At 43.5% G+C, this 17,396-nt stretch overlaps 1 long non-coding RNA gene across 2 annotated transcripts in view; it reads left to right on the top strand.

Annotated features, from left to right (window-relative positions):
- Nucleotides 1–17,396, top strand: part of LOC147017920 (uncharacterized) — a 76,254-nt gene that overhangs the window by 14,751 nt on the left and 44,107 nt on the right. Inside the window, exon 1 of one of the 2 annotated variants that reach the window (XR_015062774.1) lies at nucleotides 5,675–6,049. The exons of the other annotated variant lie outside the window; for it this stretch is intronic. This is a non-coding gene — a long non-coding RNA (uncharacterized LOC147017920). Of the gene's footprint in view, nucleotides 1–5,674; nucleotides 6,050–17,396 lie in introns of those variants that run through there. 2 annotated transcript variants of the gene reach the window in all.

Below are 17,396 nucleotides of genomic sequence, written 5' to 3'. Positions count from 1 at the left end.
AACATTACTGTGGACTGTGCTGGACCAATGGAGGAAAGGACATTACGAGCAGGTTTTTTTTTTTTTGTATACCTTGTCGAAGCTTGTGTGAGAGCTAACACACAAAGCACAGCAAGGGGTGGGGGGGGGGCATGAGACAGGGGGGCGGGAGTTGGAAGGATGAAACAGTGGGGAACAGAGACATTAGATCTGTGGAAGGGAGAGGGATGGGGTGGGGAACATGAGGTCCACAAGATGGACATTACAGGGACTTTCAAGAAGGAAAGCAGGAATTTGAAGGAGGTGGGTGTGGGGTGGATTAAAGGGGGTAGAAAAGATCGAGGATTTGGATGGGGGACGATAAGAGGTGGTGGTGAACAGCTGTTTTGAAGGCCTGGAGGGAAGAATGGGATTGAACAGAGTGAGGGAGTTTATTCCAAAGTTGGGGAAAAAAAGGAATGAAAGAGTGAAGGTGAGCAGTGATTCATGATTTTGTTAGTTTTACCAGAAGGGGGTTGATGGTGGACCTTGAGCGCCCTGCAGAAATATGGTGGGGACAAATTGCAGACACAGCAGGGGGGACGAGACCGGAGAGGAGATGGTAGAAGACAGAAAGACCAGCGACCTGCCTGTGGTGGGAGATTGAGATGCCCAAAGACTCAGACTCATCGCAGGAGATGCCAATGATCCGAAATGCCTTGGTTTCCACAGCGTGAAGCCGAGAAAGGTGGGCGGCAGGAGCACCAGCCTAGAGAGGAAAGCAGTACTCCATCAGGCTGCGGATGAAAGCTTTGTATGTGCTCAGGAGCTCAGGTGGGCCGAGGAAGGACTTTGCACGACGGATGATTCCCAGTCGGCGACTGGCTTTGGAGGCCAGGTTGGAAATGTGGCTTTCCCAGGAAAGATCATGGCAGATAGTGAGACCCAGAAGCTTTCAAGAAATGACTTCTTCCAGAGGATTGTTGAGAAAGTGGATGGGGGTGGGGGGGGTTGCCAAATGATCCTTTCGGAGAGACAAAGTGAGAGTGTGAGATTTGTCTGAATTGAAAGACATGTTCCACATGTTGGACCAGCTTTTGATTTTATCCAGATCTGCGGAGAGTGAAGAAGCTGCTGCTTGCCGGTCTGAGGGATGACAGATGGTTCGGCAGACGGTGGAGTCATCAGCAAAGAGATAAAGAGGATTTTCCAGAGAGTCAGAGAGATCGTTAATGAAAACCAGAAAAAGAACAGGGCCCAGAACACTACCTTGAGGAACTCCAGCCTGGACAGGAAGAGTGGATGAAAGAACTCCATTTTGGGCCACACGTTGACTGCGACAGGAGAGGAAGTCTGCGAGCCATGAGTGGAGATGGCCTTGAATACCATGGGAAGAGAGTTTGGTGAGTAGTGCAGGGTGCCAGACTGTGTCAAAAGCACATGATATGTCTAGGGATATGGCTCTGATTTCTTGTCTGGCATTGAGAACCTCCATCCATTGTTGGGAGAGTCGAAGCAGCATATCCAGGGTAGAGTAACCTGGTCTGAAACCAAAATGATGATCGGAAATCAAGCCATTGGAGAAGAGGAAGGATTTAATGTCTGAAGCAATGATGGATTCCACAACCTTTCTGATGATTGGGAGAAGGCTGATTGGTCTGTAGTTACAGGGATCTGTTTTTGCACCTTTTTTATGCAGGGCAGTAATGTTTGCTGATTTTCAAGCAGATGGCAGAAAATGAGAGGGTGAATAGAACAGAGAGAGGGTGAGCAAGAGCAGAGGAGAAGGTTTTTAGGACACGAGGGCTGATGCCGTCTGGACCGGTGGCAAAATCGGAGTTGAGGTTTCACAGCAAACTCTCCACTTTGTCAGGGGAAAAGGACACAGAGTTCAAGGACAGTTGGGTGCGACTGGGGAAGTTGGATACAGAAAGCGATGGGTTTTTGACACAAGACTTCGATGCAAACACTGAGTTTAGGCATTCAGCCTTTTCGCATGCGGTATCAGCAGTGCAGCCATTTGCGGTAAGGGAGGAAATGGAGGGGGAGCATACACCGGAAACAGATTTGATTAGACGCCACTAGGATTTGGAGCAGGGAGTGAGGTTTGAGAGGTCAGACTTGAGCTTAGAAAGATGTTGTTTTCTGGCTCTCCTGAGGGCAAATACACACTTGTTCTGAGCTTTATGGAAGGAACTGAGATTGCCCTCAGTTGGGTTTGCTTTCCATGAGGCAAAGGCAAGTTGTTTCAGGACAACTGCCTCAGCACAAGCTTCAGTGAACCGAGGGCGGGAGGAAAGGTAGGACAACTGAAGACGAGATGGGATAAATCTGTGCATGAGGGAGAGCAAGTTTCTTTGAAAGAATCCCCAGGATGAGTTTATGCTGGAGAAAGTCGTGATGGGAGACCAGTCTAGAAGTTTGATGGCTGCTTGAAGACCCTGCCAGTTGGCTTGAATGAAATGCCAGACTCGACGGCGCTGAGGTGGTTCTCTGATAACAGCCAGAGAGATGTCCATTTTGACAAGCACGTGGTCAGAAGAACCGATTGGAGAGGAGGAAGAACAACAGATATTTTCAGGGAAATTTGTCAAACTCAGATCCAGGAGAGATAGAGTGCCATTGGTTGACATCCGGGTCAGGAAGTTGACCAATTGAGTCAATCCCACTGAGTCGCAGAAGTCTTTTGATGAAATGCCATGACAGGTGAGAGAGGTACCCACACCTCGCCAACTGGCATGATGACAATTGAAATCACCACATATGAGGAAGACAGTTTGGATGAGAAGTTCGAAGTTGGTCCATTTTTTCAGATAGTGAGGTGTAAATTGAGTCATCTCCGTTTGGTGGACGGTACAGTACACATATAAACATGAGGTGGGAGTGAAGGGGAGCCGTAGCCAGATGTATTCCTGGCGGTGTGGGAGAGTGAGGACAGTGCATGGAGAGTGAGGAATAGAGTCTTTGATGAAGAGAGCAACTCCTCCACCAGGACGAGGCTCAGCTCTGTCATACCGGAGGAGGGAGTAACCAGGGGAGAGATACTTGGGTGTCGGAGACGTCTTGAGGGAGGAAAGTTTGTGTGAGGCAGATTATGTCTGGTTTGTCAGTGGCAACCTGTATGGAAAGATCTGTAAGGCTTGAGCGAAGGCCCTGGATATTTGAGGTCCATCCTGTTAATGAAGAGGGAGGGGAGGAGGCTTTGGGTGCAGGGGATGGGAGGGGAGGGGGAGGGTAGGACAAGGGAGGAGGGGGAGGAGGTAAGGAGAATTGTTGAAAGAGTGTGGGGGATTGCAGAATAGCTCGGGGATGGGGCCAGAAGAGGAGGAGAAAAGGCTCTGTGACACTGGAAGTGAGGGGGGGAGAGAAGGGGTAGAAAGCAGTTGAGGATTTGAGGAGGTGGAGTGATGAAATGGAAGTGAGAGGGTAGGGGAAGGAGGCAGCTTTATGGATGAGAGGGGGGCCAAATTTGAGAAGGGTGAGCGAGGGGGTGAATCGTGAGAGAAAGGTGAGGGGGCAGTTTTTGAGAAAGGTGAGAGGGAGGCTTGGACAGAGGAGAGTGTGATGGTTGCTTTGAGAGGGAGGGGTAAGAGGGGTGAGTTGGCACTGAAGTTAGAAAAAAAGAATGGTTGATGGAAAGTGAACATTCATTGCAAACTGGGTTTTTTTTAATTTTCAGGTCAGATATGCGATTCAACACGTTTCTTGAGGGATGCAATGAAGGTGAATTAAGAGAACAGAGAGAAGAAATGCTGTAACAGTTGGATTTTTTTCTGTAAGGTATGAAGGAAAGGTCGAATTGAGAGCAATCTGTTGAAATAGAAGAAGAGTAGTGAATTATGATGCAGTAATGAGTACCACAAATGTGAAAGAGGAAGATGAACCATTATAAGAGATCGTTTTTATTATTATTATTATTATTATTATTACCTTCACATTCTGCGAAAGGTTATGTTTTGGTCGGCGTGTATTTATTTATTTATTACCTTTGCATTCTGCGAAAGGTTATGTTTTGGTCGGCGTGTATTTATTTATTTATTACCTTCGCATTCTGCGAAAGGTTGTTTTGGTCGGCGTGTATTTATTACCTTCGCATTCTGCGAAAAGTTATGTTTTGGTCGGCGTGTATTTATTTATTTATTTATTTATTTATTTATTTGTAATCTTGTGATTCGTATAACTCAAAAAGTATTAAACCGAATTGCATGAAATTTGGTGGGATGATTGGTTATTAGCCAGGAAGCATTCGATTAGATTTTGGGATCGTTCGGGTCAAAGGTCAAGGTCAAGGTCACGAAAAGGTCAAAATCGTCCTTTTACGATAACACGGTCAATTTTTATTCAATTTGCATGCAACTAACGCCAAAATGTTCAGAATTCAACGCCTCATCTTGTGATATGCAATATGACACAATGACGCCCATACTCTTGTTACCGGTTAGGGGTCAAAGGTCAGGGGGGTCACGACCTTGAAAAATATGCGGTTTTTATCATAACGCGGTCAATTCTTGTCCGCTTTACATGAACCCAGCACCAAAATGTTCAGAATTTAATGCCCAATCTTGTGACACAATGACGTCATAACACGTCACCGGTTGGGGTAAAATGTCAGGGGGGGGTTCACGCCCTTGAAAAATATGCGGTTTTCGGCATAACTCAGTCAATTCTTAATCGATTTGCATGAAACCAGCATCAAACGAGATTACCTTCTCTTGTTGAAACGTTGTATTCACCGAGCTTGCGAGTGAAGACTCGCCAAAATGACGTGAGTTGATTGTTGTTTAGTCCGCAGCCCCCGAAAGTCGGGGGGGGTCATGACATTATAGATATGTGGTTTGTGTCATAAGACCATTCATATGAAACCAGTTCCCCACAATCATACCAAGAACAAAAAAAGTAGTGGCGGCGAAGGTATGCGCTCTATGAGTGCCCGTTCTAGTTGTTATTGTTATTGTTATTGTTAGAGAGAGTTTTCATCAGATTAGGTGATGGAAGGGTTATAGAAAACAAGGACAAATGTGTCCAAGAGCCGCGTCCTAAAGGTTTTGTCTTCATCAGAAGAAGAACAAGAAGAGGAAGAAGAATTAAAAAAGTAAAAATACAACTTCTGATGTTTTGTCACGTGCCGTCACGTCACGTTCGTCATGGACGATCTTCGTTCATGACGAGGAAATAGTGTATTTACGAAATTGCAATATATTAAATGGAATAATCTTTACTTTAAATAGTAACGTGAACTTTTCGAATGTTAAAAGCAAATGTCCGAATATATTTAAAAGCTCATGATAGACGCTCTCAAAAGGCACCCTCAATGCGAGGATGTGTACAGGTGTTTAGTATTTAAGGAGATCCGGATCGTGTATATAAAAGAGCCGAGTCCAAAAGGTTTTGTCAGAAGAAGAAGAAGAAGAAGAAGAAGAAGAAGAAGAAGAAGAAGAAGAAGAAGAAGAAGAAGAAGAAGAAGAAGAAGAAGAAGAAGAAGAAGAAGAAGAAGAAGAAGAAGATAGAAAGAAGACAGAAGATCGCTGAGCTCTCCTGGAGCAGCGCTCAGCAGACGCTGCTAAAAATCGTTAGTTGAATGGTGAATTTGGATCAGTAAATGCAGGGGGTGTTAATAGATCATGTGGCCATGGGTGAAGCATGTGGCTATGGGAGCTGTATTGTCAAAAGTGAATTTTTTTTATATAAGGATTGTGTAACATTTGGGAAAGGGAAGGTTAAAGTAAAATTGTGGTGGTGTATGGTGAATTTGGAACTGTAAACGCAGAGTGAAGCTGCTGGGTCGATGAAACGTATCATGAAGAGGGTGGAGAGACACGTGGTTACAGGAGATATTTCGATCGAAAAGATCCAGGAAAATTATTAATTTTTTATGTATTTTTGAAGAATAGGTAAGATTCGGGAATGGAAGGTTGAAGGAAGAAATTGTGAAGGTAATGGAGAGAGTGGGTCAGCTCAAGTAGAATAAAGATGGTGTGTTGGCAGAAGGAGGAAGAAGAAGAAGAAGAGAAACGAAGAAGAAGAAGAAGAGAAACGAAGAAGAAGAAGAAGAAGAAGAAGGATCGGAACTCATGGGTATGCAAGGAGAAAGGTAGTTCTTTTTTGTTTTTTTGTTTTTTTTGTTTTGTATTTAAGAAAAGAAACAGAGTGTTTTGTTGAGAGGGGTGGGGGACGTTGGGAAAGTGGGTAAGATATGAATTGAAGGTAATAGGGAGAGAATACAAATAAAAACGATCGTACACCAAGAGGGGAAGGATGGGTTGGCCTCAAGGAACCCGGTTAGACAAGGTCGACGAAAACTCACAAAATAGCACGATTTTTGAAACAAAACCGAACTCGGAACACACAGTAACATGTCGGTGAGAAAATAAGTAGTTAAAACGGGACATATAACAACAGGAAACTTTACTGAGATTGTCAGCAGAGAGCCCTGAAAGACCTTTCCATCGCTCTAAACCCAGAACCGGAAGTCCAAATCTGAACTGAACTGACATTAATTTATTGATAAGGAAGCATGAGGAAAAGCATGTGGCACAGTGAAGACAAGGGGTTTATCCCCAAGGGTATTCAAGGGACATACAGTATTCGTATGGCACAGAAAAAGACATTCAGCAAAGAGACAAAGAGCAAAACTAACACCAATTCTGTCTAGTTGATACACAACTTCCTTGCACTAACATAACAGGCACCGTCAGGATTATTCCGCTGAATGGTAGAATAGTAAGAGAGATGAGAGAAAAGCTGAGGCATTAGTGACCTGCAGTTTACTTGGTGCATACATGCGTGCAAATACTTGTCCAAAGGGCAGAGAAAGTAAAGGTGAGGGGGGAGGGGGTGATGAAAAAGGGAGGGTTGACGTGTGATTGAGTCTGTGTTGACGTGTGATTGAGATGCGATGTGAGTGCAGAGAGTGAGAAAGACAATGTGCGAGTCAGTGGTCGCTCTAAAAAGAGCAGTTCTTCAGGCTTTGCCCACGCTGATAATTAATGTGCATCCACAGTTGATAAGTCGGAAAAGACAGAAAGAACGTGTGAGAATGAGAACATCCTGTCATTTATTGTTGCTGATTTCACCTCTCACACAGTACTGTGACCATATTGATTGGCCCTTGGTCCTCTTCCTCAGCATTCCATTGTATCCACCACCAGCTCTTGCTCCAGAGGTGCTCCTTGCAACTCCCTCCAGCAGAAGAAGCTTTCTCTCTCTTTGAACCCCCAGCAATCTCTCTCCAGCAGAACCTGTGTTGATATTTAAGCATGAGGGGCGGGGGGGGGAGGAGTGGTGGGTGGAGTTTGGGGGGATCAAAGGTGAAACCTCATCTTGTGGGAGTGGTTCCTGGGATCATGACTCATGTGCAGCCTTCTTTATTTTGAGTGTGGCATGCGCATTGGTTCAGACGCGCTCCGGGGTGATGTCTTCCTCCCCGTGAGGGTGCTGTGCTGGATCCGCTTCCAGTTGTCCTCTGACTGCACCACGTGTGTCTGCTCCCGACTCAAAATGGGGCTAACATGGCAAACCATAGTCCCCATCCATCTCTCGAATGCCCAGGAAGGGCACAGATGGCTTGCTGGATAGCAGGGTGGTCACTGCTTTTCGTGGAATGTGAAGGAATGGCATGCACATGCGCATACTTGCACCTTGGTGTAAAAGGCTCTATTTGTAAAAGTGCTGCGTTTGGATCAGATCGTGAGCCAAAGGTGTCCTTCAGCGAGGTGAGATGATTGTCCCGAGGTGCAGAAAGGTGGTGGTTAGTGGTGAGATGAATAAGGTTAATGTGGTTGTGGAGTTGAAGCATCTTTAACAGGTGAGGCAATGTGGTTTGTTGAAGAAGGCTGGAAAGGCCAGCTTGAATGTTGCTGTTTGAATGAGAATAAAGTACGGTATATATTTGAAGCAGGCAGGGTGGTTATTGCTACCATTGTGGGAGTATTGTGGTGAAGAAGGCAACGGTGGTGCAGATGGTAGTTTGGTTGTGGCACGCAGATTCAAGCAGGTTTTGGTGTGTAAATGCAAATCAGGCTGCAAGTAGCGTGTGCTCGGTCGTGTGAGAAGTTCGTGTGCAGGGAAGAAAATGGGGAAAAATGTGGAAAAACCGCCCTAATCCCTCGGAATGCATATTCCCTTTGTAACTCATGAGACACCAGGGAAGGACTGCATCTGAACCAAGCAAAAATGAAATAACGATTTGGGTAATCGCGATACATTGTATACACCGCTATAGAAATCGCTATACACCGCCCGGAGACGGACACCGCCTGGAGTTCCCCGGAGACGGACACCGCCTGTACGCGCCTGGAGATGGACACTGCCTGGACATGCCGGGAGACGGTCACTGCTGGGACGCACCGGGAGACGGCCACCGCCGGACACGCCGGGATAAAGTCACCACCCGGACGCATCGGAAGACAGTCGCTGCCCAGAGACCCACACCACGTGCATGCGTCCAGCGGCGGATACCGTCTGGAGACCGACACCGTCCGGATGCACCGGGAGATGGACACCACCCGGACGCCTGGGAAAGGAACACCGCCCAGAAGCGCCGTGAGACAGACACCGCCCGGACGCACTGGGAGACGGACACCGCCCTGACATGCCGTGAGATGGACACCGCCCGGACGTGCCGGGAAACGGACACCACCCGGACGCGCCGGGAGACAGACACTGCCCGGAGATGGCCACCACCCAGAGGTGTCCGGAGACGGACCCAGCCCAGACGCGCACACCACCCGGACGCCTTCGGAGATGCACACTGCCCGGACGCGGACACCACCCGGACGTGTCCGGAGATGGGCACCACCCAGACGTGTCCGGAGAGGGGCACCACCCGGACCTGTCCGGAGACGGGCACCACCCGGACACATCCGGAGACGGACACCGCCCGAACGCATCCGGAGACAGACACCTCCTGGACAAAAGCATCGCCCGGACACGACCGGAGACAAACACTGCCCGAACATAAACATTGCCTGGACACGAACGGAGATAAACACCGCCCAGACATATACATCGCCCGGACACAACCGGAGACAAACACCACCCAGACATAAACATCGCTCAGACATGACCGGAGACAAACACCGCCCGGGCATAAACACCCTCCGTACTTGACCGCAGACAAACACCGCCCGGACATAAACACCACCCAGACATAAACACCAGTAGTATCAAAATGAAGGCTTTGATGCAGTAATGTGTACCATTTCTCAAATTCACAATACAGTCATCCCCCGTTTATCGCGGGAGTTACGTTCCAACCCCCCCCCCCCCCCCGCGAGAAGTGAAAATCCGCGATGAATGGATGCCTCACAAAAAAAATCGACTCGTCTGGTCTGGTGGGCTTGGCAGTGATCGGGTTTTAGGTGCCGGAGATCGACTCGTCTGGTCTGGTCGCCTTGGCAGTGATCGGGTTCGAGGTGCCAGAGATCGACTCGTCTGTTCTGGTCGGTTTGGCAGTGATCGGGTTTGAGGTGCCGGAGATCGACTCGTCTGGTCTGGTCGGTTTGGCAGTGATCGGGTTTGAGGTGCCGGAAATCGACTGGTCTGGTCTGGTCGGTTTGCCAGTGCTCGTCCAACCGCAGCAAACCTTTTTCCTTACCGAAGCATATCGAGCACTTTAACCTTCTCCTGGAGCGTCAGGACCTTCCTCTGGCAATTCAGTTCCTTGCCAGAAGCCTAAGAAGGTGCAGGGCGTTTGGGCGGCATCGTAGGGCTTAGAGAAAAAACGTAGAAAATATTCGACGTTCACAAGCGAAACTTTGTCTCGTGCGTTGTGTGACTGGTCGAGCACCACGCGTTATAATTTATTGCTTAAATAATTTATATTTTATATATTATTACCGCGATATACCGGGGGAATCCGCAGAAAAAAATTAGTTAGGTTCCAAGGGAAAACCCACGATGAACCGGGGGCGCGATAGGTGAACCGCGATATAGCGGGTGATTACTGTATTCGCTCGCTTACACTTACTCATATTTCTCCTTTTCAAACTGGAACACATTGTTTTGTCATAGCCCTCCTATTTGATATGACTTCCTTGCTGGGGGCTGGGCTTCGCCCCCTTTCATATGATCATTTCTTAAATCAAATATGTAGAGATACTATACATAATTATGTTTTATTTTCAGGAATAACTTAATTTATCCATCATTTAAAAATAATGCAGCGGTCGCCCATTAAAACCCCCAACCCCATTTTTTATGAATACTTACACTTTAAACCCATAAGGTAATGTATTTATTCCATCACTCATTATATATCTTTTATCATCAAATGCTTTTCGAGCTTTCTTACTAACAGTCTCTGAGAGTATTTCATGTTAAAAATTTCTCATAATATTCATCTCTCTATAAACATCCTTTCTCTTCCATATACATTCAAAGAAATGTTGAAAGTTCATGGTCTTTTTTAATACACTCTTATTTGGACCTTTAGTTTTCTTTTCACATTTGAATCCATTTAACCCTCTCGCTCTCTCTTTATAAGCATATGCCTTTGATCTAACACCCACACATTCACTTAGTATCGTTTCAGCTAATTCTTCTTTAAATTTACCAATAACCTTTTTATTCTTATTCGAAAAGAGTGGGTTATTAGGATCATAATTACTTGTCATAAATATCTTCATCTTCTTTCATATCCTGATAAAGATTATCTGTATTTATCTCTAATATGAAGCTATCTGTATCCATCTATAGCAAAACAATATTCTCACCATATCTTTTCTTTAGATTAATTATTATAAAAGTAATCATACATTAAATACTTTGAAAGATCTAAAACAGATGTTCCCACATAAATTGGTTTATCCATCTTCATACTCTCTTTATTCAAATGAGCAGCACAAAAATTATCTGTAAATATTTCTACTCTTTTAAAGCTTGGTTTATTTATCTACTTCTCCACCTGCTCCCAAGTTGTAGCAAGTCTTACATTTTGTCTATTTCTTATATTTTCCATTGTTTTACCAAATACAAAGTTAATCATCAACTTGTAAAAGTCCTTCTCAAAATCATGATTAGCCTTTGTTCTCATCCTCGTATTATAATCAATATATTTACCGAACCAATGACTTTGACTCAACTTTAGTGCCCGATATCCCATTTTAACTTGAAGTCCGACTTCCGCAAATTTCTTTTGATTTCTTTGATGTAAAACATACTTCTCTTTATCAAACAATGTTGTTAGTAATTTAGTTGTAGGAATATATTTAAACCCATTTGAAGAACTAAAGGAATGTTGTTGATAACCACCAAATAGCTCTTGATTGGGGATCTCTTTTTCAGCTCCATAAGGAAGGTCTTATGTTTGTTATGAAGTTTTGTAGGATAGTTTAAATCTACTTCAAAATAATACCCATAATCCCATTTATCGAAATATTCTTGACTTCTGGAGATTACATCATCTAAGGTAGATTTGAACTCGTATTCTTTCACCCATTTACAATTACCATAGGGTTGAGATTCAGAGATTGCCCAGCCATACAAGCTCTAAGCATCAAAATACATTAAGATGTGGGCTTATCAGATGAGAAGTCTGCAAGATATTTATTATTTGCCTTAGCAGATCTCTTTGAACAAACGTGAAATTCCTCCTCTTTTAGCCTTCTCAATCATCAAGAGCATATCAACATCACTGAGAAAATCAAGGGGTTGTTTCATTTTTAAAATCACACTCCAGGCTAGTCCAGGAGATGTATAATAATGGACAGGATCAAGTCCACAGGAATCTTTTATATGACAAACTTCTCCAAATTTCTCAAACACATCAGCGAGTAATAAAACATCAGTTATTAAATAAAGGTCATGATATTCACCCATATTCTTTATCTCAAATGTTTTCCAAACTTGTTTTTCTCTTTCATATTCTTCACCCGTAATATGATATCTTCTGAACTTGTTATCAAAACGCTTTTGAAGAGGAAGTCTTGTTTCTTTAAATCTTTCAAAGGAATCCATGTAATCATATGGGTAAATTCCCTTTTTAGTGAGAAATGTCTTTACCCAAGTTGGCTTCAGTCCTAAATTGACTAGAAAGTATAGGAAAAGAGGAAATGTTTGAAACCAAAGAACTTTGAGGGCTTGTCATAAATTTATAAGTCAAGAAATGTAATATTTGTATTTACACCAATTTTACGAGTATAAATCTGTTTTGTAAGTGAGATGTAATTTTAATCTCTATTAGGAATTGCTATTTTATTTCCAGGAGTCTTACTTAGTTCTTTGATAAAGAGATGCATATCATAATGACAATTATTATGAAGAAATGCAGGTATGAATGTTGGGATTCTATAATTAAGATTACAATTATTATGAGCTGCTCCTCTATATTTCCCCCGTTATATGGCAATGATCTCTAACCCTTTTTTCAGGTTTTACCAAAGCCTCGGAGCATATATGACAAATCCTTGCTTCTTCAAATTATTTCTCTTCATTTGGAGATAAGTCAAGGGGTTTATTTGTTCTTAACATAATTTCAGTTATTTTAATACAATCATCCTCAAACCTTTTAACAAATTCATCAGCAGCATCAGGTCCTCCATACAACTCCAACTTATCATATTTACTTCCTACAGATGATTTAATGTAACAACAAAACCCACAAGGGATATGCTTTTGATATTTTTTAACATCATCAGTCTTTTCCAAGGTGCTCTCAAAATCAGCATATATTACAAATAGGTGTTTTATACATTTATTTGTTTCATTAAATACAACTTTCTCTCCTGGTCCTGGCATCTCAATAACTGCTGCATTATGATTAGAACAATACTTTAAATGTTTATCAAGTCTTTGTTGAGATCGAAAGATATTTAAACATCTATTACAAGGATATAATTTATGCTTTGGTTGATAAACTTGACTTACCAATCTAGAAAAGTTTTTGATAAAAGCATAACGAGCGGTTTCTTTATTCGTGGAATAAATGAGATATACATGCCAATCATTTGACCAATTATTATCATTGGATATAATATTACTAGCTCTTAGAATTTGGACTTTGTTTTTATCAGTTAAACCATAAACATTTATTGACAAGTTATTCATATTCTCAAACTTTGTTAAATCTTTTAAGCTCATTAGTTCTCCTCTGGAGGTGCCTCGATCCCCAGTTTCTAATTTATTCTCATATTTCTTATACCTTGAAACTCTTTCACAGTCCCTTTCCTGTGGATAAAGATGTGCTAACATACTCCAGAGAAAGCAAGTATCAGTATTTTTAATATTAATTATTGCCTTTTTATTCTTTATATCCTTAGGTAAATCAATATAAGAAGAAGCTTTCAGTGGAGTGGAATTAAGAATATTAAGATCATTGTTCTTTTTCTCGTACTTTTACAATTTAATATGTCCTCTTAAAGTTGTTTGTTATCTTTAAAATGATAACCTTTGACTCTTCCAACTGCATCCCACCTCACTGCACCCCACCATGCTGGATCCGACCACACTGCACCCCACCATATACTGCACCCCACCATATACTGCACCCCACCATATACTATTACTGTACCCCACTATATACTGTACCCCACCATATACTGTACCTCACTATATACTATTACTGTACTCCACTATATACTGTACCCCACCATATACTGTACCTCACTATATACTATTACTGTACTCCACTATATACTATTACTGTACTCCACTATATACTATTACTGTACTCCACCATATACTGTACCTCACTATATACTATTACTGTACTACACTATATACTGTACCCCACCACACTGCATCCCACCATATGCTGTACCAATCACACTTCTCCCCACTATCTACTGTACCCCACCACACTGCACCCCACTATATACTGTACCCCACCATATACTGTACCCCACTATATACTATTACTGTACCCCACTATATACTGTACCCCACCACATTGCATCCCACCAGAAACTGTACCCAATCACACTTCTCCCCACTATATACTGTACCCAATCACACTTCTCCCCACTATATACTGTACCCTACCACACTGCATCCCACCATATACTGTACCCCACCACACTTCACCCCACTATATACTGGACCCCACCACACTTCACCCCACTCTATACTGTACCCCACCACACATCACCCCACTATATACTGGACCCCACCACACTTCACCCCACTATATACTGTACCCCACCACACTTCACCCCACTATATACTGTACCCAATCACATTTCTCCCCACTATATACTGTACCCAATCACACTTCTCCCCACTATATACTGTACCCTACCACACTGCATCCCACCATATACTGTACCCCACCACACTTCACCCCACTATATACTGTACCCCACCACACTTCACCCCACTATATACTGTACTCCACCACACTTCACCCCACTATATACTGTACCCCACCACACTTCACCCCACTATATACTGTACCCCACCACACTTCACTCCACTATATAATGTACCCCACCACACTTCACCCCACTATATACTGTACCCCACCACACTTCACCCCACTATATACTGTACTCCACCACACTTCACCCCACTATATACTGTACCCCACCACACTTCACCCCACTATATACTGTACCCCACCACACTTCACTCCACTATATAATGTACCCCACCACACTTCACCTCACTATATACTGTACCCCACCACACTTCACCCCACTATATACTGTACTCCACCACACTTGACCCCACTATATACTGTACCCCACCACACTTCACCCCACTATATACTGTACCCCACCACACTTCACCCCACTATATACTGTACCCCACCACACTTCACTCCACTATATACTGTACGCCACCACACTTCACCCCACTATATACTGTACCCAATCACACTTCTCCCCACTATATACTGCACCCCATTATACTGTTGCGAATCCCACCATACTGCATCCGATCAAAGTGCGTGTCACATCCAGCCACACTCACACTGCACCCGACCACAGTGCCCCCAATATTATACTGCACTGCACGTCGCCATCCTTTCTTTCCCATCAATATCCACTTGCTCGAATATTCATTCTCCATCTTCCTCCAGTTCTTTCTCAGTCGCTGATGTCTCTTCAGTGTTCGCTCGTACTGCACATTCATCATCAGCAACGCATTTGAAAATTTTCTACAACCACCTCCTCTTGTAACAACCGCATTACCTCACCACCCACCCTCAACCAACATCTCTCGTTCATACTCCATCCTTTTACAGTCTCGGGAAAGCTCGCCATTCCAACCTCGGATGCTGTATTTGTTTGTGTGTGCAGGAATTTGTAATTCGTTCAGTGTCGCCAGCGATCACTCACTTTTCTTTACAAAGGACACCGCGGGTTATTTAACGTCCGCCAACTAATGCTAGCAAGATGGCACGCCAAGTTTAACATCCGTCCCATTCCGAGGGACAGTATACACCAACACCATTGATGATTCACTCTGTCTGCGAAACAGCAGAACGACTGTTTAATGGCTGGGTCGGGATTCAAACCCAGGCTAAACGGCTCAGGTGAGTGTGCACACCTATCTTGGCCATCGTATCAGCCCTTCACAGAAGCAGAGAAATAGAATCATGGAGACAATCCCGTTAAAGAGTTAAATAATTTTAAAAGTAATTATTGATGTGGAAACCAGGAAAAAATGTTTGTAAACAATCTCAAATGAGCTAAGAGCCTCGTCATCTTACTGATGACGTCATAAAAACGAATATGACGTCATTGTGATGTATCAGGTTTGTGATAAATTTATCTGTGCTAATGCCCGGCTTGATTCCCGCAAACAAAATTCAAACAGCTTGCCGAGTTTCGGAGATAATGGTATAGGCGATTTCCATTAGCGGTGATATTATGACGTCAACTTCTTTTTTCTAGGAAGAATTTCCAAAATCGGAGATGGTAACTGCCTGCGCGTGGGCTTTCTGCATATACATGGCAAGTTTCACGAAGATCCGATGAAAACTCTGGGTTGTGAAACTAAAAAATGCCAAAAAATAGGAATGACGTCATAAAAATGTCAAAAAATAGGAATGACGTCATAAAAATTGATATGACGTCATAGTGATGTATCATATGTGCGGTAAGTCATCTCTGCCAATGCTCTGTTCGATTCCCGCAAACAGAATTCAAAAAGCTTGCCGAGTTTCGGAGATAATTTTTTAGGCGATTTCCATTAGCGGAGATATTTTGATGTCATAACTTTTTTTCCTACGAGGAATTTTCAAAATTGGAGATGGTCACTGTCTGCGCAGGGAGTTGTTACATATATATGCCAAGTTTCAGGAAGTTTCGATGAAAACTGTAGGCTGTGAAACAAAAAAGTCCACAAGAACAACAACGTGAGTAAGACTTAGAGATCCTCCACGAGGATCTAAAAACCACAAATAACTAAATTAATATCAGGCCTCGGACTTTTCGATCTCATCAAGTATCTTTCTTCTTGTTTCCTTGAATAGATTTAGGCGCGAAAACGATGAAGTAATGGACGTTCATTCACATTTCACACAGAGGTTACATTTACTGTATTTAACAAAACATTCATTTTATGTATTAAACAAGAATCGACAGCCCAGACCAGGCGACGCCTGCAGCACAGATATCGTGCTGTCGTTTGCGGTGGGGGAAAGCTGATGTTGAGTGACAAGGTGTGAGCGCAGATCTAACAAACCAGCACTTGCCAGGGGGGACACAGGTGACGTGAGGCGCCGGGAATTGATGGTAAGTACGACTTGAGGAGAGCGGCACGGCCGCACGGGGGTCAGGCCCTGTGTAGGCCCAAGAATCACCAGGATAGCGCTGGGGCATGCAGGCAGGATGCATCGAAAGCCTCAGGAGATTCAGGGATATATCGATGATGTTGAAATTACCTCCAAGATATTGTTTTTATTTCCGAAACAATGAAAGAATGTTACTAAATGCAACAGAGCCCTTTCCTTATAAGCTGCCATCATCTGCGATACATCAATCATTGAATCCTCCCGATCCTCAAACAGTTTTTTCTTGCCTTCTCCCAGGACAGTGGAGACACAAAACCGGTCCCAGGAGACAACTGTGGACAAGCAGGGAATAAACCCTGTAGATAGTAAGTGTGAGCTTAAGCAATATGGATTCGCCCATGGAAAAAAGACGACGGACAGGAAAAGAGGCTCCACATAAATTATCCCGCATTTATGTAGATCACACAGACATGGTATCAGAAATAATAATGGGAAATGGTGAGGAAAAGGGGTAAAAAAAAAACAACAAAAAAAAACATGTAAATCCAAATTGTGATTAAGTTTGTGACAGAAAAGGCAACAATTACAAACAAGAAGCAAATACTTCGATATCGCGCAGCTGGGGGCACTAAAGGTCGAGGTTAAGAATGATGAAACAATGTTGCGGTTATAAAATTTAAATGTAGACACGGTGAATTAGCATGCATGATGGGAAGAGTTGTGACGTTGGACAAATTTCTATTTATAGCCCTCAGATCAAAGG

This window comes from Eptatretus burgeri, chromosome 10, assembly GCF_056783735.1.
Source record: "Eptatretus burgeri isolate ZD-2024b chromosome 10, Ebu_testis_v1, whole genome shotgun sequence".
In the NCBI taxonomy this organism is placed as follows: Eukaryota; Metazoa; Chordata; class Myxini; order Myxiniformes; family Myxinidae; genus Eptatretus; species Eptatretus burgeri.
This window is presented reverse-complemented; position numbering and strand designations above follow the sequence as displayed.